Source organism: Hyperolius riggenbachi, chromosome 5, assembly GCF_040937935.1.
Source record: "Hyperolius riggenbachi isolate aHypRig1 chromosome 5, aHypRig1.pri, whole genome shotgun sequence".
In the NCBI taxonomy this organism is placed as follows: Eukaryota; Metazoa; Chordata; class Amphibia; order Anura; family Hyperoliidae; genus Hyperolius; species Hyperolius riggenbachi.
Window position 1 is genome coordinate 283,574,706 of NC_090650.1, and position 27,705 is coordinate 283,602,410.

General features: G+C 43.8%; 1 protein-coding gene across 3 annotated transcripts in view; it reads left to right on the plus strand.

The window, feature by feature from the left end:
• The window catches only part of SLC66A2 (solute carrier family 66 member 2), a 157,189-nt gene that overhangs the window by 45,310 nt on the left and 84,174 nt on the right, over window positions 1–27,705 (plus strand). The gene's annotated exons all lie outside the window — the stretch shown is intronic.

Genomic DNA, 27,705 nt, shown 5'->3' on the forward strand with positions numbered 1-27,705 from the left:
TGTGTGTGTGTGTGTGTGTGTGTGTGTGTGTGTGTGTGTGTGTGTGTGTGTGTGTGTGTGTGTGTGTGTGCATTCACCTAAATCCTGCTTCAGTTATTAGGTTGTGTGCTGGATTGATTATTTTTGTTGCCCATCAAAACCAATAAGCTATGTCTCTACATTTCATGCTGCCCTGGGAGAATAAACTGGGTGGGTAAATCTGTCTGCAGGTGTAAATTGGCAGCACAATTTTGCACCAGATAGAAATGCTGGGGCATCACTGCAACTGGACACATTAGGGAAATGTTGTACAACATGTCCGTTGCAGTGCACTGCCATGCATTTTCACATGTAAGGTGAAAATTGAGGAATTTGGTTGATATGGGTAGCAATTTGTTCTTTGGACATCTAGTTGATGTGGACCTGATGCTGTAACAGAAACTTGATTACTTTGCTTGTAAGAAAAGAATAAGAAGAACAAAATGTCCTTTTTTTTTTTTTTTTTTTAAACTGAAACAAACCAAAGCAACCCCCCCCCCCCCCTTTGTAGCATCAGGTCTGCAATGTCCACCATGTTTGTAAGGCATGCAATGCAAGTACTAGCTGAACATGTTTACAGATTGCCTGAATACCTTCAGAGCTGGAACCCACAAGAGCGTTTTTTTTGAGCATTTTGGCAGCGCTGCGATACGCTAGCGTTTTGCCAAAACGCTCAGCTGATGTTAATGGATGGGGCAACTTCCACAGGACCTGCAGCATTTTGGGAGCGTTAGCGCTTCAATGTAAAGTATTGAAACGCTAGCAGAAACGCTCAGCAAAACCTAAACTGAGCGGTTTTGCTAGCGTTTTGCGGTTCAGCACACTGTAACAAAATTAAAAATAATTCACAGGACCAATCAGGATAAAAACGCAAAACGCTACACAACCGCTGAGCAAAAAAAATACACTGTTGCAAAACGCGACCGAAAACGTGCATGAATCCGCTTGCAAACCGCTCAGACAAAACGCTAGCGGTTGCGTTTGCAGATTTCAGTGGGTTCCAGGCCTCAAAGCATTGGTCAAAAAACTGCTGCTGCCCTGTGCTCTTTTCCAGCTCAGCTGTTGGAACTACGCTGTGCTCTGAGAGGGGAGGTGTGGCCAAGCTGCCTCGAAATGCAGAGTGTGGTTGTAAGTGTGTGGGGAGGGAAGGGGGTGCTGAGGAGGAGATTGGATGGCCCGATCCTTGGATTTTCCAACCAATATTTGAGGAGTTTACAGAGCAGCGGTCATATGACCGCAGTTGTTTCCTAAGAAAACAATATTACAATATTATTTGCGTGATTTTAAAAATGGCTTATCTTGCTAAACAATGGTGAGGGTGAAGTAGGTACTGGCAAATAGTTGTTTTTTTCCTGGGCAGCCCCAGCTACAGTTATTTGTATGCTAAAATGAGTAAACTTAGGCAATATACCTTAATAGGCCACACTGATGACGCCGTGAGAACGGCGAAACATGTAAAGGACGTGCCTGCATGAGACGCCGTCTCCTCCCGCGGACCCCTGTCACTTTTCTGCCATCTGACCACACACCAGGGGAGGCATCCCGGATGGAACCAGCAGCCTAGCAGCACATTGGGACTGTGAACCCTGGACATTGCCTGCCGCTACTTCAGACCCATCGCGGCGGACAGTACCATCCTGCACTAATGCGGACATTATCAGCCTTGATCATCACAGACGGACCTCCCAGATGCTCTTTGGACCATGGAGTGGTGAGACATTGTGGTATCTATAACACAGTGACAGTACCTGTTGGGGTGACATATGGCTGTACCATCTCGCTGCATTGCTGCTTTCTAACATACTGCTGGCTTGCTTTCTTGTTGCTTTTGCCATCGGATGCCTATCTGCTGATTTAATTCAGAACTGTTTTTGCAATTTTTGGAGCTCACACAGCAATATCTGGCCAGTGTATGTGTGATGTGGTGTGTTTGTGGCGGGGCCCGTGTGAGGAGATGGCCATCTCATGGGTTTTTTAATTAGTTCTTATTTAGATGTGATCTCAATAAAATTTATACTTTTATAAGAATTCTTTTTGTGATAAGAGCCTTCTTTAGCTGAAGCATCACTGTTAGCATCTGTAGAATTTAATCCCTTCTCCAGTATTTTGTGTATAAGGTACTGGCAAATAGTTGTTAAAACAAACTGCACTTACCTGGGACTTCTTCCAGCTCCTGGCAGTCGATCGGTTCCCTCGTAGCAGCTCCTGCGTCTCCCGGTGTCCAGCGGTGAAGAAGCCGACCTCGCCGGGTCGGCTTCCAGTGCGCTCCATGGAGCGGGTCATGTGGTATACGTGACGTCATCGGGTCTCTACTGCGCAGGCGCAGAACTACTGCGCCTGCGCAGTAGAGACCCGATGACGTCACGTACACCACGTGACCCGCGCCGTGGAGCGCACATGAAGCCGACCCGGAAGCCGACCTGGCGAGGTCGGCTTCTTCACAGCTGGACACCGGGAGACGCAGGAGCTGCTACGAGGGCACAGATCGACTGCCAGGAGCTGGAAGAAGCCCCAGGTAAGTGCAGTTTGTTTTATATTTCCAGCGCTTATCTTCCCTTTTAAAGGGAAGGTCCAAGCAAAATAAAAAAATGAGTTTCACTTACCTGGGGCTTCTACCAGCCCCATGCAGCCATCCTGTGCCCTCGTAGTTACTCACTGCTGCTCCAGTCCCCCGCTGGCAGCTTGCCGACCTCGCAGGTCGGCGGGACGCATTGCGTACATTTTTACGCATTCCCGCTACTACAGGAACATTAACACATACATTTTTACGCGTTACTGGTTCAATGCGTACATTTTTACGCATGGAACAAGTAATGCGTAAAAATGTATCTGTTAATGTTCCTGCACTAGCGGGAATGCGTAAAAATGTACGCAATGCGTCCCGCCGACCTCCGAGGTCGGCAAGCTGCCAGCGAGGGACTGGGGCAGCAGTGAGTGACTACGAGGGCACAGGATGGCTGCATGGGGCTGGTAGAAGCCCCAGGTAAGTGAAACTCATTTTTTTTTTATTTTGCTTGGACCTTTCCTTTAAGGCATGTAGATCTGTTGTTGACCTGGTATGCAGCAAGAAAGTCTTCGATATTTTTAATGACTCTTTGTGCCTTTTTTCTTTGTTTGTGTATGCATCCACCTTGTCCATTCTTATTAGGTTGTTCAGTTCCTCTTTGAGATCCCAGACTGATGGTGTTGTCAAATATATCCATCGATTTATATATGACTTTTCAAGTGGCTAGGAGTATGAAGTGCACTATATCTGACACCTTCTTTGGGCGTGGGCTTTCCCTTTCCATGGAGGTGAACAAGAGCTTTATGGGTTCTATGGCTAGATCTAGCGTGCTTATTTTTTTGATGAAAGTGACTTCTGGGTTTTCCGACAAAAGCATACACAATGTACCATATCTGCCCTAGGTGCCCTGCCATCTGGGCAATATTCCACATTCCCCTCCCTCAGACAGTTATAATGTACACTGAATGCGTATTTGGCTTTATATATCATGGGATGGGATTCTCGCCATCTCTCACAAATGATTACTTTCTTCACATTATTATTTTTCTTTCCCTTTGATATGTGTGTGACTAGAACTGTGACTAGGATGTAGACAGCTCGGAATATATGCCTTTTCCCTCCGCTCCTCTCCTTTGAGGCAAGACTACTGTAGTGACAAGTGGTGCTGACATTGCTTTTTTCATGATAGATATATTATAGCCCAAACCACTCGCAGCAGGCTCTCCTTGTGAACATACACAGTTGATCACAGTGGGAATAGTAATATATGAAAGCCTCTATTCCACGGAATGCTGCTTCTTTAGGTCTTCTGAGATGCTGAATATAATGTGAGGTTTTGCTAAAAAATATATTAAGCCTAGAAAACCCTTCATAAGATTTATAGTCATATATTTTAATTTTGTAAAGTTGCATAAAGGACAGCAATCGTTTACGATGCTGGCTTTGCCTAATTGACACTGGGCTAAATGTGCAGTTTGCTGCAGTGGCATTAGACTGTGACTTGGTAATTAAGAAATGAAGGAGCACAATGTTCTTGGTAATGGCTTTTAATTTCACACCCATATCACAGGTCATTAATAATATAGCTCGGGCAGTTTTCTCTTTTTCTTTTAACATTGAAGATTGCTGCAGTTTGTGTTAATGACTCAGGATATTACAATTAGCAGATAGTTAAGAGTCAAATTTTCTTGTGGTATATGCCCGATAGTGGCTTAGGGCAGCAATATTGTACTTGTATGTTTGTTGGATATATAGTCCTTCCTTGCCTCTTGTATTTGTTGGCTTCAGCTATCTCAGTCAGGTATTTAGGCCTTGCCTGTGTCAACTTTTTCATGAGTAGATTGCTTTTTATTAGTCTTTCGTGCCTTTTTTTTTTCCAACTAGTCTAGGCTGTTCATACCCTCATCATCCTACAAAGAATAGAGATGGCCCAAACGGTTCGCTGGCGAGCGGTTCCCGGCGAATTTCGGTGGGTCGCGTTCGCCCACGAATGCGAACTTTATGGCGATTCGATTTGCTTCCTATACTACGTCATTAGGGTCAACTTTGACCCTTTACACCACAGTCAGCAGGCACATTGTAGCCAATCAGGCTACACTCCCTCCTGGAGCCACTCCCCCCTTATAAAAGGCAAGCAGAGTCAAGCATTGGACTCGTGTGCCTGCAGTAATTAGATTTGTTAGCTTGCTCCTTGCTGATTCTTATTGCTAAAAAAGCACCCCTCAACAGCTCTTTTGAGAGCTAATCTTGTTCTTGTGATCCAATTTTTGTGTGTGTGTGTGTGTGTGTGTGTGTCCCACTGATACTTGTGCTGCATAGACAGCCTTGGTAATTCCTATTGTGTCTGCCACTGCCAGGCCCAGCACATTCAGTGACTACCTCATTGTAATACTCATCACTGCATATACCTACCTGTTGTTCACAGTGCACCCATCTACCTACGTGAGCGCACGCAGTGTCACTGTGCCTGTCCGGTACCTATCTGCGTGTGACAGGTGCACATTTTAATACCCATCACTGCATATACCTACCTGTTGAGTTCAGTGCACCCACCTACCTACGTGAGTGCACGCAGTGTGATATACCACTCCGTGCATATCTGTTAACTGCACCTGTGTGACTGCATATTGTATTAGTCAAGTCAGTGCATACCTTTCACTTCATCCCCCAATATGGACAAAACAAAAGGCAGAGGCAGGGCACCTGGCAGGTCTGTTCGAGGTCGTGCTGCCGTGATTTCGTGCGGCCCTTGACCAAATTACAGTGTTTAGAAAAAGGCACGCGCCATCAACCCCCAATATTGTCAGGACGTAGTTGAATATTTAACACAGAACACCTCATCTTTCTCAGCTTCCGCATGAAAGCGTGACATCGCTTCCTCCTCCTGCTCTGATTCTGGCACCCCACTTAACACTCAGTCGGCCGCCACCAGCAAAGTTCCATCACCCCAGGGCTCAGCGGTGTGGAAATTTTTGTGTGTGTCTGCCTCAGATGAGAGCAATGCCATCTGTACTCTCTGCCACCGAAAATTGAGCCGTGGAAAGACCAAGACCCGCGTAGGGACAACTACCTTACGAAGGCCCATGATTACAAAGCACAAACTGCAATAGGATGACCACCTGAGGAAAAGCACCACACAAAAGCAAAGCCACACACCACAGTGGAAGCTACCAGACCGCAATTATTTCTCAAAAAAGGCGTTACCTAAACTGTACCGTGATGTTGAAAGGCAAGTGGTGACATCTCTGGCACACAGCGTTGGGTCAAGGGACCATCTGGCCACGGATGACTGGTCTGCAAAGCACGCTCAGGCCTGCCCAAAGACTCAAGGTGCGTACACACATGCGACTATAGTCGTTTGTAACGATCGTTCCCCGATCTTTACCAACGACGATCGTTACAAAAAACGAACCACCGACTATTAAGGCAAACGACGAACGAGCCAAATCGCTACAAAAGAAAGTTCTGTCTCGGCGGATTTTAACCAACGACGATCGTTTGCAAAAGTAGTACATCGTTGGAAACGATCGTTCGTACTAGGCTTGACATGCGCATTTCACTATTTCTCCATGAAACTTCTCATTTTTATGCGCAGGCGCAATAGTTGCTTTCTGTGATGTAACGTTCGTTCTAACGATCAGATCGTTACACACATTTTAAAACTACCTTTACTTAGGTCGTTCTTTCATCAATTAAAAGTTCGTTCGTCGTTCTTAACGAACGATCGTTATCGCATGTGTGTACGTAGCATAAGTCAGTCCCCACACAGCATCTCTGCCCGCAGGGGCGGTTGACTGCCTTCTCCGCTGCCACCAGCAGGGTCCAGGACTCCAGGTGGAGTCCTGAATTTTTAAGGCTGCTGCTAGCAGCGGCCGCTATAATAATTTTTCTGGTGCGTGTACATGCCTGCCTAATTTTTCTGCAACAACAAAACAAAAGGCATGTACATGTGCCAATTTCCCTTCATGATCATTACCTTGCCGCGGTGAAGGGGCTTGCGTATCACAATGAAGCAATGACCGACTGCAATATGAGTGTGTTGGGGGCGGGAGGGGGGGGGGGGGGGGGAGGCACACCCACGATAAGGTTGTTGCTTTATTGTGGACAGACCAAATTTGACCAGCTTGCCAGTCACTGTTCTGTCATTCAGCTACCTCAGCCCGGCGACCATATGGGCTTGAAAACCGCCACGGCCTGCACTCTCGCCATGGTGTGCACCAGTCCAGCACGACCGTCGCTACACAAACAGCTGTTTGCGGTGCCTTACACAGTGAGTTTGGTGTGTCAGTGTGAAGCAGTACTCTAATTACACTCCCTGATTGATGGTATACACATGCAAGATGTTTTAAAGCACTTTAGGCATGCAATTTAGCATTCAATGTGATTTCTGCCCTTAAAACGCTGCTTTGCGTCAAATCCAGATTTTCCCCCGTGACTTGGCATCTATTCCACTCATCCATGCAAAAACTCAGATGTTGTGGCCAGCATAAGTGTTTCTAGTTTTCAAAGTTCGCCTCCTCATTTAGTCTCCCCATAAGTCTATTGCGGTTCGCAAAACTTTCGTGGAAGTTCGCGTTTTGCATAGCAAAAATCGGAGGTTCGGGCCATCTCTAACAAAGTGTATGTTCATCAAACTAGCCAGACGTAGTTCAGTGTGCATCCAGTCCACTTGAGGATTACCAATTCATGATCACAGTACTAATCACACTACACCACTAACTTTTGATCAGACGGCGATCTGCATTGCGCAATCTGTGAACGAGGCCTAAATAGGAAAAGCAGGCTTGTACTTAAAGTGTACCTGAGGCGATATGTGACATGAGATAAACATGTGTTAGTACAGTACAAAACCTAATAATAACTAGGCTGTTTTACTTGATTGATTTTGCTGCCTGAGGCCTTGGTCACATTGTGTTCCGTTCACTTTTCCGTCCGCATTGGGCAGTTTTCGATGCATATTTTTTTTCCGATTCCAGGCACTTGGGTGGGTGATTCGTTTTTGTACTCAGTGGTTTTCTAAGCGCTTTTTCTGATCTTTTTTTTATTTATTTATTTATTTTTTTTTTTTTTTTTATTCACTCCCTGACGCAAGTCAGGAAGTAAACTCTTTCACCCGGAAAAGAATAAATACAATGTATTTATTCTTAAAAACACGAGTGCAATCGCCTTATTGCGCATTTTTGTACACATTTTCCAATTTTCCTATACCTTCCATTGAGGTGGAATCGCCCCCGAAAAATGGTACACACACCGCTTTTCTAGCCGCGCAGCGCACGACCCGTGCTGATACGAACCTTCTCATAAACGTTCATTGTCCATGCGATCTGGGAGCGTTTTTAAAATCCGCACGCGGCCGAAAAAAAGCCGAAAACGCCTTCAATGTGAACAAGCCCTTAAAGAGTTCATTTGTAGGCATGGAAGTGACCGCCACTGTCTTGTGGGTACCTTGTCGGGAATATAGTAAACATTACTCATAAGCAAAATACTATTGACCCTTTTTCTAACTCTGGGACACTTTATAGGCTGCCACTGATTAGAGACTGTAAAACATTTAATCTACTTAGTAAATGTTTAAATATAAAAGAGAACCGATCTGAAAGGACAACTGATGTGCACTCCAGTGTTTAGGTTTCCCTATGGCCTCTTTTACACTATACACTGAAAAACCGAAGCCTTTTCACAATGCACTGCTATGGAGAAAGAAATGCATTAAAATGCATTAAGTGTAAAGGCCCTTAGGATCCTGTCACAATGAAAGTGCTCATATACAATTTTCAGAGCAGGTCTGCACAGATACAGTGGGAATTGCGGGGAAGCATTCATACCGACTGTGTTCCGATTCTCCCAAATGGCATTTGCTGACCCTGCTGCATTTTTTTTCTTCCTGCATTTGTAAATGAGGCTAATGAAAAGAATCTCTCTCAACCCCCCCCCCCCCCCACACGCACGCACGCACGCACGCGCGCGCGCGCGCGCAGACAGACGCACACACTTGCATGCAAAAACAAAAATTGATTTATGGTGCAGGTAGATTAATAAAGATCGATGCAATGACCATGTCACATGCTAAATTAGTGATACAGTACTACTGTATATTTTAATTCTACAGGCTTGCTACTTTCACAAAATACAAAGTTCAGGGTGTTTTTAACTTTCAATCTGTAAAGTGGTATGCTAAAAAGGATAAAACCAGCTGCATTACATGTGCAATTTGGGTATGAGACCTTGGGTGTGAAAGGGTTAAACTCTGCAATGTATATAGTTAAACTGAAGGAATTGCGCTTTTCTAGTCAAGAGGGATGCTTCACCTTAAGCGTGACTATTGCTTTTACATGGATATTAACTTTGTCAGAAGCAAAAAATTATTCCGGTTACGGTATATGTTATATCTGTATGCAAAGATGTAATTCATGATATATAATTGCTCTTGCGTTTCGGATATTTGTGTTGAGCAAAATAAGAGAAAAGTTTCTTTTTATAATCAGATAAGTTATTGACCACTAGATGGTGCTCTAGATCTTCATGGTATTTTATCCATATTTTTTTTTTTGTTTTACAGTAGGCATTTGCCTAATTTCAAAAAGACTTGTGTATCCTATTTAACAGCTGAATCTCTCCACAAAATGTATAGCTTGACAAATTAAAACATTTTAGGTATATTTTATCCAGCGTTAATATAGGTGTCTGCTGTGTCTGATTTTATGAGGCAGCCCACGGAAAATAAATTAATAGTGTAATTGTGCGACCAGCAACATTATTTGTTGGTCATAACCCTTATTCACCATTTGCATCAGACTTGACTGAAATTCCCAAAACAGATTTCCCAAATCAATTTACAGCTTCATACCATTTGAGGGATAAGAAGTAGTTCCTTTAAATTATCTGATTAGCAGCAGTCATATTGCTTTGTTGTTTTGACTCCTGGAGTGGTATGACCAGAAGGCTATACACTTTCATCCAACCTTTTTGTGGTGGTGCTTGATGGTCTAAAACACTGTTGCCCAACCACAAAAAGTGCAGGTTTTGTGTAAATGGATGTAGTTAACCGGGCAGCACGGTGGCGTAGTATTTAGCGCTCTCGCCTTGCAGCGCTGGATCCCCGGTTCGGATCCCAGCCAGGTCAACATCTGCAAGGAGTTTGTATGTTCTCCCTGTGTCTGCATGGGTTTCCTCTGGGAACTCCGGTTTCCTCCCACATCCCAAAAACATACAGATAAGTTAATTGGTTTTTCCCTAAATTGGCCCTAGACTATGATACATGCACTAGACGACGGTACATACATAGACATAATTCTGTGGTGGGGACTAGATTGTGAGCCACTCTGAGGGACAGTTGGTGACAAGACAGTATGCTCTGTACAGCACTGTATAATATGTTCGTGCTATATAAATACTACTACTATAAAATACTATATTAATAACTGATTCTGGATGCCACAGTTAAAACTACGCCGCACTTATGGTTGCCTAAGCCTGGTGCAGCGTAGTTTTAATGCCAGCGACTCCCGTCGACACAGATCTCCGCTTTCTAGACAGCGGAGTTCCATATATTGGTCAGGAGCCGTCTTTATTGGCTAATCACAGTGATCAGGAAGTAGGGAATTAAAGAAAAGGCTCTGGTCCTTAAAGGGCCAGAGCTTAGTATTCTAAAGTCGTTAATCAGCTCTTTCTATTTTGCTATATTGAACTGCATAATACAGGTTTAATTCCTGACTCTCCTATATACAGCTTAGTTTTTGAGTTTATTATGAAAGTTTTAAGAGGCATGACTATGATGAAAAATTTGAAAATGCGGATCTATTCATCCCAAAGAAAATGTACTTTAAATGGCTTTTTCTATGTATTTGTACTGCACAATGAAAGTCTAGTTTGTCTTTAAAAGAACAATATAACGATATAATCTATATATTTATTTACAATGCTGCCCATAATTATTCATACCCCTGGCAAGTTACTTTTATTCAATCAGCAAGTAATTTTTTGATGGGAAATTACATAGGTGTCTCCCACAAGATAAGACGATGTACAAAAGGCATTATTGTGGGGAAAAAAAATCTCCGCTTTTATTTACATTTGAGCAAAAAGTGTCCTGTCCAAAATTATTCATAACCTTCTCAATAATATTTTTTGGCTATTACAGCAATCAAACTCTTCCTATAATTGCAGACCAACATTTTGCATGTCTCCACAGATTTTTTTGCCCATTTATCTTTATCAATAAGCTCCAAATCTTTCAGGTTGGCGGGTCTTCTTGTTATCACCCTGATCTTTAGCTCCCTCCACAGATTCTCAATTGGATTCAACTCAGGTTTCTGGCTGGGCCATTCCAAAATGGTAATGTTTTTGTCTGCTAACCATTTCTTCACCACTTTTGCTGTGTGTTTTGGGTCATTCTCATGCTGAAATGTCCACTGGTGCCCAAGGCCAAGTTTCTCTGCAGATTGCCTAATGTCGTTGAGAATCCTCATGTATTGCTCTTTTTCATAGTGTCGTTTACTGTGATTAGGTTCCCTAGTACATTGGCTGAAAAACACCCCCAAAGCATTAGGTTCCCACCACAATTTTTAAAAGTAGGAATGGTTTTCTTTGGGTTGAAGGCTTCTCCTTTTTTACGCCAAATGAAGGAATTATCATTGTGACCGAACCATTCAATTTTTGTTTCATCTGACCATAACACAGAAGACCAGAAGTTGTCTTCTTTGTCCAGATGAGCAATTGCAAAGGCCAAGCAAGCTATTATGTGCCTTATCTGAAGAAGTAGCGTTCTCCTTGGTCTGCATCCGTGGAACCCAGCAGTGTGCAGTGTCCGTTGGATTGTCTGCCTTGAGACGTGGTCACCAGCAGAGCCCAGATTCACCAGGATGGCGATCCTTGGATTCTTTTTCACCTCTCTCACTATCATCCTGGCCAGCACAGGTGACACTTTTGGCTTCTTACCACGTCTGAGATTTTCCAGTGTGGAACATCTTGTATTTTTTAATAATACTTTGTACTGTAGCCACTGGAACTTGGAAAGGATTTAGAAATAGCTTTGTAGCCCTTTACTTACTTGTGAGCAGCCACAATGTGCTGCCGCAGGTTCTCTCTGAGCTAGTTTGTCTCCACAAACCAACTTCAGAGAGCTGCTGTTTTTCACCTGTTGAGTTGATTAAAACAGCTGTTCCCAATTAATCAGGGTAATTAGGATGCTTTAGAACAGCTTGGACTATTTGGAATGGTATAGAACTTTGGATTTTCCCACACACTGACAGTTAGTGATGGGTATGAATAATTTTGGACTGGACACTTTTTGCTCAAATGTAAATAAAAGCTGAGGAATGTTTTTTTTTTCCCCCTCAATAAGGCCTCTTGTGCATCGCCTTATTATCTCGTGGGTGACGCCTATGTCATTTCCCGTCAAAAAATTACTTGCTAGTTGAATAAAAGTAACTTTAAGGCAAAATGTGCCAGGGGTATGAATAATTATGGGCAGCACTGTATATGTCAAAACTGCTCTGGGCCATAAGAGGAAAACCAGATCTATAGACAAAGTGGTTAAAGAGGTGTAAAATATAAATGTCAGGATTAGTAAGCTACCCTCTCGCCTGTAAATCATTATACGTCGGGAATTCCTCCCCCCTCCTTGGCTGTTTCTGATGCTCTGAGGCCGCCCTCACCCGCTGCCAAGGCCCATCTCCAGTTCGACAGACACCCGCTAGGCTGCAGAGCTGGGGGCGGGCCTTGGTAACACGTGTAGCAGTCAGTAGAGCTTAAAGGGACACTTAAGTCAAACAAAAAAAAGAGTTTTACTCACCTAGGGCTTCCAATAGCCCCCTGAAGCTCTCCGCTGCCCTCGCCGTCTCCCTCCGATCCTCCTGCCCCGCCGGCAGCCACTTCCTGTTGCGGTGACAGGAGCTGACAGGCTGGGGACGCGATTCTTCGCGTTCCCAGACACATTAGCACCCTCTATGCTGCTACATGGTATATGATATATGCTATAGCAGCATAGATGGCGCTATTGTGGCCAGGAACGCGAAGAATCACTCGCGTCCCCAGCCTGTCAGCTCCTGTCACAGAAACAGGAAGTGGCTGCCGGCGGGGCCAGGAGGATCGGAGGGAGACGGCGAGGGCACCGGACAGCTGCAGGGGGCTATTGGAAGCCCCAGGTGAGTAAAACTCTTTTTTTTTTTTTTTTTGACTTAAGTCCCTTTAAGGCATAATGATTTACGGACAAGCAGGTGAGTTATTAACCTTAGCATCGGCCGATTCATTCATAACGAAAACAGAGTTTTATTTTACATGTTTTATATTTAGTACCTTAGTACTCCCTAAATGTAGTAGACCGTTTTTTCATATTCACTTTAATTCTAGCTGGCGTCTGCACTTATGTGGCCCCGGACCTGGAAATCATAGTGTATGGTGGGATTTGTGGTCCTGGAAGGTAGCATTATATGGAGTGCAGACATAAAAGGAAACGTAACAGAAAGCTTCAAATAGTCTTTTAATTAGTTGGGATCTTTGAGAAAGTGAATTTCTGGAAGCCTGAAACCACTACCTTCAAATAGGATGCCAGCAAAGGCCTGCACTAAGGGTACGTACAGACATACGATAACGATCGTTCTTTCTGAACGACGAACGATGTTAAAGGAGGTATCGGCCGATGATCGTTTGAAGAAAGGCTACTTTGAGCATCGTTCGTGTACGAACGATCTTGGAACGAGCGTTGCGTGCGCAACATGATGTATAAACTGATTTCAAACACAAGTGTCAAAAAGAACTGTTTGAGTATGTGCAAAGCTTTAAGAACGAACGATCAACGACCGATCGTTGTACAGACATTACTTTTTGAACGATGGTCGTTGGAAAAGATCTGGCAGAATGGATCGTTCTTTACCAACGACATATCTCGTTGGTCGGTCGTTTTAATGATCGCTTGTGCACTTTTTACGAACGATCGTCGGGCAATGCCGTCGGTAACGATCGTTTCAAACGACTATAGTCGCATGTCTGTACGCACCCTAAGGCATTTGGAATTTTTACGACCACTATCGTGAAGAATTGTAACGTTTTAAATTGCATGTTTACCTTAAAGGGATACTGTAGGGGGGTCGGGGGAAAATGAGCTGAACTTACCTGGGGCTTCTAATGGTCCCCGCAGACATCCTGTGTTGGCGCAGCCACTCACCGATGCTCCGGCCCCGCCTCCAGTTCACTTCTGGAATTTCTGACATTAAAGTCAGAAAACCACTGCGCCTGCATGCCCGTGTCCTCGCTCCCGCTGATGTCACCAGGAGTGTACTGCGCAGACACAGACCATACTGGGCCTGCGCTGTGCGCTCTTGATGACATCAGCGGGATCGAGGACACGGCAATGCAGGCGCAGTGGTTTTCAGACTTTAAAGTCTGAGGGCTCGTTTCCACTATTGCGGTGCAGAATCGCCTGGATTCCACCGCTGTTGAAATTCCATGAATTAGCATGCGGATGCGAATTTGTGCGCGTTTTTTGCCGCGAATTCGCATGCGAATTCGCATAGGTGAGGGTATATGCGAAATTAACCATGTCACTGCCTGTTTGAATTACATTGGTACCTATGCGAATTCGCATGCGAATTCGCATGAAAATTCGCATACCATAGCCGCATGCGAATTTCCTATTAAATACATTGGCGGCGATTCGCATGCATTCCACTCGCAGGCGAATTCGTTGGCTCTTTTGTGCGTTTTTTTACCGCTGAAAAAAACGCACCTCAACAACGCTACAGTGGAAACAGGCCCATCCACTTGCATTACATGTGCGAATCTGCATGCGTTGGACGCATGCAGATTCGCGATAGTGGAAACGAGCCCTTAAATTCCAGAAGTGAACCGGGGGCGGGGCCGGAGAATCGGTGAGTGGCTGCGCCAACATAGGATGTCTGCGGGGGACCGTTAGAAGCCCCAGGTAAGTTCAACTCATTTTCCCCCGACCCCCTACAGTATCCCTTTAAGTACATTTTTCCCAGATTAAAATGCACAGTAAATTACTTTTCGCTTATGCTGCTGTTGCACATAGAACACCACAATCTGACGTAGTTTGGACTAGTCTATCTCTTCATAGGGGATTATTAGTATCTTTTATTCTTTACAACACCATTCCCTGGAAGGGACCATTACAAAGCTGTTGACCAGCCGCCATACTTATTTGCATACTATTTTTGAAGTTCGACTGAGCAACTACCATTCAATATTTTCTAAAGAAAATAAAGAAAACCCGGAGAATCCCCCATGAGGAGATGGAATAGTCCAAAACCTGTCAGTTTTTTTCAGCCTCTCCTGTGTTTAGGTTTGAGTGCACATTTTGTGGCTTGAGGATGGGCGGCTGCCTGAAACAGCTCTAGGCCAGTGTCTGTGGCCACTATCCAGGACACACTATCTGCTGTATTGTGGACTTAGGACTCTTTTCACCTCATGGACTATCTTCTCATGGACTATCTATTCCAAGGCTACCAGCTATGATACTTATCTATTGCCGGTTGCTGGTCCTTGTTTGACACGTCATTTTTTATTAATTCTGTTTTTTTCATTAAAGGGCTCTAATTTTTGCAACATATCTTTTGAGTGTGTTGATTCTTGGGGAATACAGAGATTGTGCTGCCACCGAGTGCTCTGGTGGCTTGATTGTGAATGCACCTCAGCTGTGGTAAGGGGATTGCAGCCAGGTATCCTTACTTTCCTGTGTGCCACCGCAGCATAACCGAAAATGTGTTTATAGTGCATTTTAATCTGGGAGAAATACTGTAAGTATGTGTACACTTGTATTTTAAATGTTTCGCAATAATGGTCCTTTAAAGCGAAACTGTCAATTGGTTTAAACCAAACAGTTTCACTTACCTGGGGCTTCCCCAAGCCCCCAGCAGCCATCCTGTGCCCTCGCCTCCGGTCTCCCGCGCGAGCTACTTTCATTACCTCCGACTTGCAAGTCGACGGCAACTGCGCCTGCGCGCCCCAGGCAATGCAACGCTTTCTTCGCGGTCCCACCCGCAAGAGCAGCTATAGCGGGAGGGAACGCGAAGACAGCGGCGCATTGCCCGGGGCACGCAGGCGCAGTTGCAAGTTGGCGGTAATGAAAGTAGCTCCCGTGGGAGAACAGAAGCACGGGCAGGACCGGCGAGGGCACAGGACGACTGCTGGGGTCTTGGGGAAGCCCCAGGTAAGTAAAACTGTTTGGTTTAAACCAATTTACAGTTCCGCTTTAAGCCATTCTAATGGGGACGCGAGAATGGATTCACCAAACCGTGGGGATTACCTTTCTACATGAAGCAAAAGATCTCTCAGCTTAAACTCTCATGAAGCCCCACTGGCATACATATAACACCTCTAAATATAGCTTATGATGAACTTGTGGGGAGCTCAAAAGGCAGCGCAAACAATAAACGTTTTTTAGTATGATGTGACTACAGCAACATAAAGGGATTATCTTGGTGTTCCCCACTGATGTTAGTTGTACCCCATCAGATTCAGTTTTTTTTTTTTTTTTTCCCTCGGTGCCTTTCAACTATATATCCTACCAATGAGCTGCTAATTTTTTTTGTAACATGCAATTTGCATACATCTCTAGAGAAGGGAGTCCAAAATCATATTGGCCTTTTTGCAGCTTTGGCACTATCCCTATGGATATGTCAGTTTTTTGAGATGTTATGTGCATCTACTCAGGCCTGAAAGATAGATCAAATTTAAACCAAAATCGTGATCACCAAGATCACGATTTCGGAATTGTCAAAGCGGCGAGTATCGCGATGGCGTCATTTCTGCATAGGGGAAGTTTGAAGAAGCGGCTTCATACTTCCTCCAAGTCCCGGCGAGTGCGGCCCGCAGCATCGGCAGTGTTGGACATACCTTCTGCAGGAACCTGACACTGTCCATCCTCTATCGCCGTCTGCCGGTTCTTGTGCACGGCATACTTCCTGGTTCCTGTATGGCTCAAGACATACAAGCAGTATTCACTCCCTTTCAAACATACAGGAAGTATACGGTGCAGTAGATCCTGCAGGAGAAGAAGTGGATAGACGGGCATCAGTGGACTCATGCTGGAAGGTATGTCCAGCACTGCCGCAGCTTAGGGGACGGAGGGGCCACAAAGAGACCGAGAGCTGGTACAGAGAGAGACACAGAGGGTGCACAAAGAGAGAAGGGACAAAGAGGGGACAAGAGAGAGAGACACAGTGGGTGCACAAAGAGAGAGGGGGACAGACACAGATGGGGAACAAAGCTTGATTTGAAGGAATCGTGAATCGAATCAAAATCGTGCTTTTGGACAGAAATCGCTCAATTCAATTTTTTCCTAAAATCGTTCAGGCCTACTACTCATGGTGGCCACACATTTGTCAATTTGTTTTAGCCACCTATTGATTCAATTCATTTTAAAGTAATCGAAAAGTGCACTTGGTTGCACGCATGCATCTATTTTGCATTTTTATTAAATTATAGTAGTAGCAGTAGGGTATTGTACCGTGTTAGCCATCAGTAAAAGCAAGAAGTTTTAAATCCGGATGATACCATTTATTGGCTAACTAAAAATGAATAAAAATAAGCAAGTTTTTGGCCTTTCAGCCTTCGTCGGGCTTATATCCTGTTAGTTTGCAGGCTGGTGGTACAGACAGCTTATATACATGCAACATCAAAAAGGGAAAACAGATATTTTCTTTATGACATGTATTTATGCTTGAAAAAAATATCTGTTTTCCCTTTTTGATGTTGCATGTATATAAGCTGTCTGTACCACCAGCCTGCAAACTAACAGGATATAAGCCAGACGAAGGCTGAAAGGCCGAAAGCTTGCTTATTTTTATTCATTTTTAGTTAGCCAATAAATGGTATCATCCTGATTTAAAACTTCTTATTAAATTATCAGACTGAAAAAATAAAGGAAATTTAACTTGCTAGAATTTCATACAACTTCTATATCATGAAAGCTAATTTTTTGTTGGATAATTTAGCTATTCTATGAGCTGTGAATCTTGATTGAACAGAGTTGTTGGATGATAAGCTTGACAATAAGCCAGTGAATATTAATGCACAATTACTATGAAAAGTGCCTCTAATCTCCATATGGTTTTATTGCAATGACTGCTAAAGAAATAAACGGCAATAGTAAACAGACAACATTTGTAAATGTGTTAATGAACAGTGCTGAACTTATGACTTGTCTGTTAGTGCGTTTGAAGGGCTATAAATTTTGACTCTTGGTTTGTTTTACGCTATTATAGCTTTTCAAACTGCATGTAAATGTTTTGTTTCCTTTATAAAGGTTGTTAATTAATGGCATATCACTATTGTTCCATAACAGCGTGCAGTTGGCTCTTAATCATACTAATTATTGTCAGTTTTCTTCAGGATTGTTGTGTGGCCTTTCTCATCTATTTTTACCCTGGAGGAAATCTTCAAATAATTTTCAGATTTCAAAACACCCCTGCATTAGGAATGAGGAATGGGATTTATTTAGCAGGAGGTGTGGTCTTTAAAAGTGGGTGTGGCTAAACACTTACTATACTGCTACAGCTCTCCCCTCTGTCATGCCTCTCATTCGAGTGCGTATAATTTTAGAGCAATGCTTATAACGTTAGAGCCAATTATGAATGTTCATCCCTATCTGTTGGTTGTAGTTGCCTACTTAACTTTTTTTTTCATCCCACCTGTTGAGGCCACTGTTACCAAAGGACAAAATGTCAGGGAACTACAGTTCTTAAAGAACCCTAGATAAGTAAGCTTGGTCTATAATGTAAACCAAGATTTCTTTGGTCCACCTACAAATTACGCTCTACATCTTTCAAGATGTCAACACCCATGAAAACCCGTTGTAGCGTTTCTTTATTATAATACAGCCACACCTGCGGTTTTGTATACAACAGTATAGCTGTGTGAGGGTGGTGTATAGAAGGTGTGGTACCAGTGGAGTCCAAAGATCTTCCAAAGGAGACAAAAACGAGACCGGGACACCAGAAGCCCCTGTTGGTGTAGTATGTCGAGGCTACGGGGCACGAACAACAGTATGTGCAGAATACTCACAAGGGCAGGTTGCAAGAGTAGCAACCACAGTGTAACTGCTAGTGAGGAAAGCACATCCTCACTCGGGTTCTTTGGTTTTCGGCAATGTGGGTCACACTGCAGGAAAAGGAAAAGAGGGTGTAGGTTGCAAGGAACCAACATGCATGGCCAGCAACATGGGCTGATGGGGCTGGTGTCGGGTATCACTGGGAGGGAGGAGGTGCCCATCCCAGTTTGATCTGAAGAGGCAGATTCTGATCCATGAAATGTGTTATCATTGAAGTATCTGGTTTCTATTAAAAATTATAGTTTTATTTGGGCTACCCTTTTCTTATTAGAGGTAAGCCAATTTTTTTGTTTTATCCAGTCGACATTCCCACTTTCACCTATTACATCCTGGGGTGTCTCCTCCCTCCCAGTGACAGGTGGTGTATACTGCCTTGATATACCTACAATACAATATAATCTGTGTACCTGAGGACATTGCTCATAGCGTCAGTGCTTCTGGTTATTCCTACCCCATGTTTCAGTGAGGTGATGGTCTATGTATGTTAGCCCTATTTTATTGTGGAAACTATTAACAGTTATATTTTACTTAATACTTTACTTTTGAGAATGGGCAAAAGGGATGCCTCCTATGAACATACATGTCTGGAAGTCCCAGGGCTTTATAATGTTCAAAATCAGTGTGGCCCCTTATCATAGTGCATGGCCAGCAGAGAACAGTGGAAGGGGAAGAGCCAAACCTGATTTTTTTTTTCTTAAAAGCTTTGAGTGACTGATATAAACATAGACCGTATGGTAGTCAGAAGGATCCCTGTAATGTGCTCACAGGTAGCAAATGAGCAATACGCATTTACAAGTGCCACAGATGTCATATATTCTTCTTAAAGGGAACCTGAAGTGAAAAGTATATGGAACCTGCCATATATATATTTCCTTTTTAAAGAAAATCTGTACCAGAAAAAAGTGCCCCTGGGGAGTACTTGCATCGGCAGGATGAAGCCTCTGGATCCTATTGAGGCTTCAGACAAATTATCGGCTGTGGCTTTAGAGTGGCCCAACGAGTCCACCGTGGGACGGAGAATTGGAGAAGCCTAGATAGGATCCAGAGGCTTCCCCCTCCCGAGGTAAGTACCCTCCAGGGACACTTTTTTGTTTGTTACAGTCTCTTTAAGCAGTACTAGTTGCCTGGCAGCTCTGCTGGTCTATTTGGCCTCAGTAATGTCTGATTCACACCAGAAACAAGCATGCAGCTAAACTTGTCAGATTTGCCAAAAATGTAAAATACCTGATCTGCTGCATGCTTGTTCAGGGTCTATGGCTAAAAGTATTCGAGACAGAGGATCAGCAGCACTGCCAGGCAACTGGTATTGCTTAAAAGGAAAAAAATATGGCAGCCTCCATATCCCTCTCACTTCAGGTGTCCTTGAAGTTCGAAATCCCAGGATTTCTTTTCTTTTTCTTTTCTTTTTAAATAAATAAAGCTTTTGAAATATTTAATATTTGTGCAGTCACAGCCAAAATATTCCCCATTGTAGCCGCAATTTCCTGCAGCTATTAAGGCAGGCAAAAATCTTGTTAAATTTCCACCCAGTCATCTGTAAAATAAATGCATGGGTTATAGACCTCGTTACTGTATTGCCCACCTTAGGGAGACCTGTGTGTAATTGTGTTACTGATTTTATGTATACATGTTTGTTTCGGATGAGTGATATTTTTGTGTATAGTGACTCATTATAGGTCAGATTTCCTAAACCCCATCAATAAAACTACAGTTAACAAATAAGTGTTTAGACATTGCAGGGCTGTTATTGATCTGGAACACTTAAAAGATGAAATAGAAGACTGGTATTTTACATGGAGCAGTAGTAGTATGTCTATCTTGGCTTCTCATTGGGGATGGTTTCTGTTACTTCCCGTTCTTAGTAGGAGATAATAAAAAGTAAGGCTGTGTTCCCTCTTGTGCTGGACTACGTGCGTCCAGCGGGAACGGACAGTGTAGTGTCGGCTCAGATGGTCCGCTGTGGTTTGGCTGTAGCCTGAGGTCGATGCATTACCCCCAAATGCTATATGGGGGAGCACATCTGCCTGTCCAGGATTATCGTGGACTGCACAGAAGTGTGGCCCTCTTGCAGCAACGGATCTCACAGATCCGTTGCAGAGTGACAAGTGTGAACGGCTTCTAAATATATAAAATAGGAGCCCTTCACTGTCAGTCTACTAATGAGCGGAGAACAGACAAAAAATGTCAATTTTCAGCTCAAGTGGTGCAAAGGGGTGGCAAAGAACATGAGGAAAACAGCTGCTTTCAAGACAACCATACTTGTACTGTACACTAAAGAACAGTCAACCGGTAATTGTGACCCACCACCTACGGCACCTGCAGCAATATTTTTAAGATGCACAATTTGTGAATTGCTGTTTGCATTGCATAAAAAGGATTACTAGCAGTGTTGACTTCCTCCTCTATTGCTGTATTGCCTGCTGCACTTTCATTAGGCCAAAGCTTGCCATTGACTCCTTCAGACTGGGTGGATGTAGCTGATCCTTCTGTCCTACCTCTTGTGTACCGCAGTGCCAATGGCTTTTTTTACTTTTTTGACTCCGAATATTCTTGTAGGTTTCCAACAGGTACGCAAGCATCGTATTATTCATTGTTCCGGTGGTTATAGTATTCATTGACCCTCCAAACCACTTATTTTGTGTGTATTAAATCATCCATAAACTATATAGTATGTTGCCCAATCTGTGGGGACATCCCATGATCGGGATAGGCTTTTTTTTTTTTATCTGCAATCGACCAGCAATATCGATCACAATGTGGATTGCAGGATGATTGCCACCGCAGTGGAATAGTGTAGCTTTTGTGATGATGGCAAAAAGGGAAGTTTTTGCCAACATTTGTTAGTGTATGTAAAATGTTTTTTTAACACTAGCATTATATTCTATGGTGTTCCATTATGTGGTTACAGCATTCTGTGATAACAAGGCATCTATCTTGTATGTGTCCGATAATTTCCGTATTGCTTCTGGTTACTGGTGGAGGACACTGCAAAGTTGAATTGCACATTTTGCTTCGGTATCACTGTAGTACATTTGGTTTATTTAATAATAAAAAAAAAAAATCTGTTAGGCTCCCTGCACACTGCAAATCTGTTTTCCATTTCCGCTTCCGATTTGCAATTCCAATTTTCCCTGAATACAATCAACAGAAAAACGGAGGAAAAAAACGCAGCATGCAGTAACGATTAAAAATCGGAATCTGATGTAAAAACCGATTAAAAATCGGAATCGCATGCAGTGTGCAGGAAGCCTTAGGGCTCGTTCACACTAGAGGCGCTTTTGGACTTTTTTAAGCGGTGGCGATTTTTCAAATGCGCCCTAAAAGCGGCTACACCATGCTTTCCTATGGTGTAGTTCAGATTGGGGTGTTCCGTGCGCTGTCAGTTGACATAAGCACTGCATGGACCATTCTCAGGGCAATTTGCCCTGAATGGAAGGTATAGGAAAAACTCAAAACGCTTACAAAATCACATTGTGCAGCGATTGCGTTTACGTTTTTAAGAATAAATACATTGTATTCTTTTCCGGATCAAAGAGTTCACTTTCTCACTTGCGTCACGGAGTGAATTAAAAAAAACGCTCTGGAAAAGCGCTTTTAACAAAAACGGCCTAAGGTCATTCTGTGTTCCAAGCAATGCGTGCCTGTTGTCTACGCTCAGTGTGATAATGTAATCACTTCACCCTTTTTGGAAAGGTGTTTTTAATCAGATCCTTTGAGTCCTAGTAGTCTTAAATCTCCAGCATTATGAAGCAGTAAGGTAAGGTTGCTGTTTTGAGAATTTTAAAAGCGAGCAGTTTGATGTACAGAATAATAGTCAATCTGCAAAACTAGATCTGGTTTAATTTGCTAAGCAGTGGTTTGAAGAGACTCTGTAACAACATTTTCAGCCTTATTTCTTCTATCCTATAAGTTCCTACACCTGTTCTAAGGTGCATACACACATGCGACTATAGTCGTTTGAAACGATCGTTCCCCGATCGTTTCAAACGACGATCGTTTAAAAAAAAAAAAAAGCAGCTAACGACCATTAAGTCTAACGACGGACGAGCTAGATCGTTAAAAACTAAAGAATCTAGCTTGGCTGATTTTTTCCAACGACAATTGTGTGCAAAAGTAGTACATCGTTGGAAACTGTCGTTCGTACTAGGCTTGACATGCGCATTTCACTATTTCTCCATGGAACTTTTCATTTTTATGCGCAGGCGCAGTAGTTGCTTTTACGTGATGTAACGTTCGTTCCTAGATCAGATCGTTACACACTTTTTAAAACTAACTTTACTTAGGTCGTTCTTTTATCAATTCAAAGTTCGTTTGTCGTTGACAACGAACGATCGTTGTCGCATGTGTGTACGTAGCTATAATGTGGTCTGGCTTGCTGCAGCCTTTTCTAGTTGCACTGTCTCTGTAATAAATCTAATCTACTTTCCTTTGTCGAGCTTTGTCTAGCCAGAGAGGAATGCTGTGATAGGGAGAAGTTATACACACCCCCTCCGCGCCCCTTGCAGGTTCTGTGTGTGTGCTGTGTGTATGAGTCAGACAATGGGCTTGATTCACAAAGCGGTGCTAACTGTTTAGCAGGGGTGTGCTAAACAGTTAGCACGTGAAGTGCCGTTCGCGGACTTTTGCTCATTCCAAGTGCCGCGATGCGCGCGATCGCGGACTTTTGCGTGCGCAATTTGCTGCGGTTTGCACGAATCGTGGCAAATTTTCCGCGCAAAAGTCCGTGATTGCGCGAATCGCGGCACTTTGCACGCACAAAAGTCCACGAATGGCACTTCACGTGCTAACTGTTTAGCACACCCCTGCTAAACAGTTTGCACCGCTTTGTGCATCAAGCCCAAGGTCTCTGCTCACAGCCAGCGTCTGCAGGCTCAGGAGCTGTGATCTTGTGAACAGCTGTGAGTGCAGAAAGATCAGTTCAGAGCTCAGACAAGCAGCTAATGCAACAAGTGCTGTAACATTCCAGCAATCAAATCACTTTTGAGAGGAGCCTCCGCAAACAGGCACCTGCTCTGATGATGTATTTCCTGTTTGGAGGCCATCTTCATTGTTTACAAAAACAATGCATAAAACCGTGATTTTATCACCAAGAAAGCTGCGGGGAGCAGCGAAAATGTCACAGAGGGGGCTAGGAGAAGACAACTAACAGGCTGGTACGTTTTTATGTAAGATTTTCACAGTACATATTCCCTTTAAGGAGCAGTACCACAGGTTGCATCATCTTTAGACAGCAGCTTATCTGTAGTTACTACTAGCAAAGGAGGTTCCTCTCCTTTCACATGTACTTTTAAGTGTTTCCCCATGTTTGTTTAGTTAGTTTAGCATATATTGCTTTTTGTAAGAGATCTTTAAAATGTTTGTCATGTTTTGGATAGGTGTTTATGTGAAATTATATGGAATCCAACCAGAGTAGAAAGGACCCTTTACACTTTATATAGCAGGTGTTGAAACGGACTTCGGGGATCAACAGCATTCAGTTTGGATGACCCCATCCCTTGACCAGTATTTATTTTTAAATTCTGGCACATCAGTTCATGTGATCTTTTCCTCATTTCCCCTGTGCCACATCTTATGGCTAAGCCCACTAGCTGGAGTTATTGGGGCTCTACATCACAATCCAGAGATGAAGTTTCACCATGTAGCCTCTTCCAGAGCCAGGATACACTGCAGGAGGAAGCGACCTTGGATTTCTCTTCCAATGCTCTGACAGCCTGGAAACTCAACAACTTATAGTATATAAGGCTGTAATTTCCCTAGAGATGCTAAGGCTGACCTCCTACACCTGCCTTACATTACCCATTATCAGCTTCGCTCTGTGATGGTTGCATCCCCGACCTATAGTAACTTACTGACCGGCAGTGTGAAATTTGCCTCATGGTTCCTTGCAAAAGTAAACATATCCATAATGGATCAGGGTTTTAGGGCTACATGAATATTGCATCTCACATAAGCATAAACTCATTTTAAAGAGGAACTGTAAGGAGGAATAAATATTCCTTAAAAAGCAGTATAAGACAGTGATTTAAGTATATAGATAAGAAGGATTGACTAATAAATCTCGGAACCCTGTCAGCAAGGTGCTGTAAAAATGCCATGGGCAGCATGGGAGGATCCCTGTTTACTCCTGGCAGGATTAGCAAGTTTTTTTTTTTCTTCATCCCAGCAGTTGAAAACACGCCCACAGTGAAGGTTGTTACACCCTCCTTCCCCAACCTTTTTTTTTTCCTAACTGACATAATTTGCAGAAGCCCAGGAAGTATAATATGCACATGTGTAAACAGAAGCAGACAGGGAATGAGCTGGAGATGCTGATTAGTGTATTGTAATATAGCTGAATAGCAGAGGCGTTTCAAACCACTGGCATTACAGCATAAGGGCCACTAGCTGCGTTTTTGCCAGAAACGCAAAACGCATGCGTTTGCTGATTCTGAAGTGCAGCTTGTTTAAAATAAGAATCTTGGGTGGCCTTTTCCACTGCTGCGTTCCGGTTTTTTACAAAACGCAAACCCATGTCTGTGCGATTATGATGCGTTTTGTGTTTCAATGTAAAGTATAGGAATGCATGAAAAACGCATAGAAATGTGTTTTGCGTTATGTATTGATTTAACCACCAGTATCTATTTTCAAGACAACACTTGCCATTTGCCAATCAGAAAAACGAAGACTGCAAACGCATAAAAAACGCACAAAACGAACATCAAAATTGGGGAAACGCAAATGCATTTGCAGTTGCGTTTTGCAGTGGAAAAGGGCCCTGAAGCACAGAGCTGTCTACAAAGGCACTTTTCTGGCAGTCCAGGAAAAAAAAGTTTCTTTTCCATGTCTTGAGAGACTGAAAACTAAAGCTAGCCATACATCAGGCAATGATGGGCAGATTCGACCAAGAGACAAATCTCTCTCTAATCGAATCTGATTAGAGAGAGATCTGTCAGCTGCTCATACACCACAGTCCGATTCCCGATCAATTTCAGCATGAAATCTCCTGGAAATCGGCAGAGCCCGCCGCTGTTCCTCTGTGTATAAATGTATGTACATGTATGTGTATTTATACATTACCTGTCCTGTATCTGTCTTCCACCGCTCCTCCCTATAAATGCCGGCCAGCGTAATGTCGCACACGCACGCCAGCGAGATATGTGCCGGCAGCAAGTATGGGAAGTGTAGCAGCGGATTCAGAAGAGGGCGGTCACTGGGACACAGGAGAGGTAATGTGTAAATACACATACACACATAGCGCCAGGAGTTTTGTCACTCACCCCGATATCGCTTGCCTTTTACCGCCATGCACCCGACCAACCACGATATACAAAGATTTGTAGACAGTCCCTATTCAGTATTCTGCAGGGTCTTGAGTACAGCACCCTGCCTCCAGCCTTTTCACCCCAAATCCCCAAGAGCTTTGTACTGTAGTGATGCTGGAGCAGTCTGCAGAGCCAGCCATCAGAGTAGGACAGATTGGGCCCATTCACACTGGGGATCACAAAATGCTGGCAATTAGCGTTAGCGTTTTGCGGCTGTGATTTTTTTTTTTTTTTTGCAGCAAACGCATATTTTTGACTACATTTTCATGATTTTTGAGCGATTGGGATTACACAAGCACTTTAATCTGCAGAAACCGCCTACGAATCGCCCCAGTGTGAATGGGCCCTGAAGAGCACACTCATCTGACATCATCTGCAGCACTGTACAGAGTACATATTCATGTCGCTGACTGTCCTCAGAGGAGCTCACAATCTAATCCTACCATAGTCATAGTGTAATGTCCTACCATATTATTATTATGTGTTTATATAGCACTGACATCTTCTGCAGCACATTACAGGGTACATAGTCATGTCTCTGACTGTCCTCAGAGGAGCTCACAGTCTAATCCTACCATAGTCCTAGTCTAATGTCCTATCATATTATTATGTGTTTATATACAGTTACAACTGAATGTGCAAGGTAATGTCCATGTTTCCCTATGGCTCAAGTGGTGTGATATTACAGTTTAACAGTGTGCTGACCAGGAAGCTGTTAAGGGGTAATGGCCATTTTTAAAATGGAGGATGGAGAATTTAATTGATCACACTGGACAAATGGGACGCAGGAGAGGAGAAAGAGATTGAGGAGTATACAGGAGGTAAGTATGATCTGTGTATGGTTATTTTTTACTTTTTATTTTCAAGTCAGGTTCTCTTTAAAGGAGTCATCAAGGGATATGAGGAAAATAAGTGCCACTTACCCGGGGCTTCGTCCAGGCTGACCAGGACGAAGGCTGACCAGGAGGTCAGCCTGTACTGCACCTGCGTGAGCGCCGCTATCACTGCCACGTGGACCGGAGCGTACTGCGCAGGCGTAGTAGTTCTGCGCCTCTGCAGTATGCTCCGGTCCACGTGGCGGTGATTGACAGCACCCCTCACGCAGGTGCAGTACCTCCTGGTCGGCCTGACGTCATCGCCGGGGACCGGAAAGCTTCACAAGCGAACGGCTCATCGCAGAGCTGCACCAAGGGACATGCTGGGAGCTTGTGGCTGGACGAAGCCCCGGGTAAGTAGCACTTATTTTCCTTCAATTCCCTTGAGGACTCCTTTAAGGCATAAATAAGGGACAGCTGGAGAGGTCTGACTTCTAGCTCTGCACTTTTACTACTTTCTAAGCAAAGCACAGGAGACACAGCAGTGTAAAGCATGCTGGCAGCCTGTCACTGAGTCTGCACTGCTCTCTGCTTTGTTTCTGAACTCAAAGTAAAAAAAGTTCAGTCTAAGAAGTCAGACCTCTCTCCCCCTCCCCCAGATGCATCAGACAGGCAGCGTTTTCACACTGTATACATTTTATCAGATGCTGGGGATTACCTGTCATGCCTGTGGGAGAGAAACAGTGAGGACAGTGGATGAGTGAGCAGGCTGCTAGATACACGCTGCTCACTCTCCTGAAAGCTGCTGGCACTGCACGAGATTTGGGGGCGTGGCTGGCTCACTCTGCTGCCTGTCTCTTGTTGAAGGAGACTTTTTTTTTCCCCCAAACACCAGGAGAGAGCTTGTGACGTTTCTAAACGTCACTACCCAGAAGGCACTGAGAGTAGGCTAATTATTATACATCCGCGGAGGCAGCTAGTGTGGTGGGCGTGGCT